This window comes from Culex pipiens, chromosome 2 (assembly GCF_016801865.2).
Source record: "Culex pipiens pallens isolate TS chromosome 2, TS_CPP_V2, whole genome shotgun sequence".
NCBI classification, from domain to species: Eukaryota; Metazoa; Arthropoda; class Insecta; order Diptera; family Culicidae; genus Culex; species Culex pipiens.
This window is the reverse complement of record NC_068938.1, coordinates 56,687,738-56,690,669: the sequence shown is the minus strand read 5'-3', so window position 1 is coordinate 56,690,669 and position 2,932 is coordinate 56,687,738.

The window sequence follows — 2,932 nt, the reverse complement described above, 5'->3', positions numbered from 1 at the left end:
TTTTTCAATTTCTTAACGGAAGCAAGTGAATGTCCCAAAATTGAATTTATGTATGTATGTATTGTATGCATGTATGTATTTATGTATGTAAGTATTGTATGTATGCATTTGAACCCCCGTCTTGGCAGGACTTGGCGTGGTTCACGGATATAAGAAAATGAAAAAATGTTTAATTTTGAGCGCTTCAACAGGAATTTTCTAGTTTTATGGCCCCAGAAGCTAGCCTGATAATATGAGCTTATTTGGTTAATGTTTAGTGGGTCCAGTTTTGACCTGAAGTTAGAATGGAACTTTAATTAATTTACTATGGGGAATTTTCACTTTTAACATCTTCTTCGACAAAGTTTCCCAAAATGCTATCAAATTTTCTTATTGTCAAAATTCTCAAATATTTTTATCCGGGGAACAACTTTGTAGAACATCGCAAAGCGCTAGGAATTGATCCCGAAAATATATAGGTTAATTTTTTGAGCATGTTTTTAAATTTTGCCAAAAAAAAAATCCAAAAATCCTTCAGGTAAAAATTGGACCCACCAACCCTAACCAAATAAGCTCATATTATCAGGCTAGCTTCTGGGGCCATAAAACTAGAAAATTCCTGTTGAAGCGCTCGAAATTAAACATTTTGTCATTTTCTTATATCCGTGAACCACGCCAAGTCCTGCCAAGACGGGGGTTCAAATGCATACATACAATACTTACATACATAAATACATACATGCATACAATACATACATATATAAATTCAATTTTGGGACATTCACTTGCTTCCGTTAAGAAATTGAAAAAAAAGAATATTCAAATTTCAAGGCCTACTATGCTCTTACGCAATGTACTGTTGAAAATTGATGGTTAAGTAAAACATTTGCTGTGCAATACAGAGCTTTCCAACTTAAAAATGTGATATCTCAAGAAATATTCATTTTACCCTGAGGTTTTGATTGAATTTAATGTAAAAAACTCTCAGCAATCGAATGCAATTGTCAGTTTTCCCATAAGTACTCGTCCAAAGGGTTAAAAAAGCATTTTAAAACTTAAAGCGCAAAATTTTCATATCTGGCAACACTGTACGTAAATTTTGAGTACGCCATTCGATTCTACGTCAAAAAATCTTCAAATATGCATACCCAAAAGTTCACGTTTTGTAAACTTTTCTCTTAGCAAAATGCATTTTAAAAATGAGGTTTTTCAAAAATCTCAGAAAAAGAGGGGGGTGCCACGGGCGCGGGGGTGGACCAAATGTCACCAAACTTTGGATTCTTTGTTTTTGGGGCAAAAAAAACCCCCATGCCAAATATGAGCAGAATTGGTGAAGGTCGATGTTGGACGCGTGGTCACTTGGGAAGGAATGACCCTTATTTAAAAAAAGCTTAAAAACTCAAATTATTCATACTGAAAATAGATCGCTGCAAATATTTTAAAAATATTAAAAAATGTATCAAAAACCTCAAAAAAAAAAAAAATGCAAGGATCATTGCAATTTGAATGTTTTTTTTTATAAAAAAAATATTTCAAGGTATTTAATTGCAATCGTCAAAAACAATATCTATACAATTTTAAACAAACAAATATTAACAGAAAGTCAAATAAACACATTTTTGAGTGTTATCTTTGTTTTCTATTCTTAAAATCAAGATATATGAATCATATTTGCAACACTAGTTCTTTTATGTATTTACTTTAACATTCCAACTCCCAAGGCTCAAAAAAAGTTGGAACGGTAATTTCAACTTACTGGTTCTCGGGAATAATTAAACCAATCAAGACCATTATTTTTTCTAGTGAAATAAAGATTTGTTCAAATTGAGTTCTGCAAAATTTAAGGATTATCTGGACACTTTTACAAGTCACTGGAAACAAGAATCGTCCCGATTGGTTGAGTTATACCCGAGAACCAGCGAGTTAAGTAACCATTCCAACTTTTTAGGGAGGCTTGGGCGTCCGTGTAAGTTGGACATGCGTTGGGCGTTCCAGTGTTAAAAGAACCCAATCATAAGAAAATTAAAAAAAAATTGTTTACTTTTTCAACTTTTATCAAATACAAGCCTTACCCGACAAACTTCGTTCTGCCTTTTTTCGTTTGTTGACGTTTTTTGCTTTTTTGCTTATTCAGCCTCCTGTGATCAAAATTTGATTTTACGTAACTTTCTCCATACAATTTGCCGATGCTCCGGAATCGGTTCCAGAGTGGCCAAAGTGTCAATTAATTAGCGTATAAACCTTCCTTGGGCTTATACGAACCCAACGCAACAAAGAGCACCTCGATCCGACGCTCCGTATTGAACTGATTCGCGTTCGAACAAAACCGTCGAAATTTTTTATATATATAGATTTGTTCCGGCCCGCCACTGCTTCAGAAAAATCAGATCTGGCCCGCAGGGCCAAAAGGTTGGGCACCCCTGATTTAATCAAACATTGGCTAATCTAGTTTGAGCTGGCGGCCTTAAATATTTAAAAAAAACTAAAATATCAGGCTTGACATATCGATGTCGCCACGAACTAAGGATTGTCTAGTGTAGATTGCGCTTCCCTACTGCACATATTTTCTCTCAAAACACAACATGGAAAATAAACGCAAAAGTCGCTGTCCTTTGTAATAATTACTTGAACCTTGTGGTTTTCCGTAAAAGTTACATATTTTTTAAAAATTTATTTCTCATTGAAAATCGGTGAGTGACATTCTAGGGGTTCTTCCATCTGTCACGCGGAATCGTTCATATTGTTAAATATTTAACAAAAACAACACAAGAATTTCTATATCACAAAGGACAACATTAATCAAACTCATTTTTGAGTGCTGTAACAACACTGCTAGTGTCTCAGCAGGCGTTCACTTCCGATGGAGACGGATGGTGTGACAAGAAGATGAACGTGTAAGGGATGTGTAAGTGTACGCTACTGCAAGCTAGTTCCGGCAGGCTGTTGTTCCCTC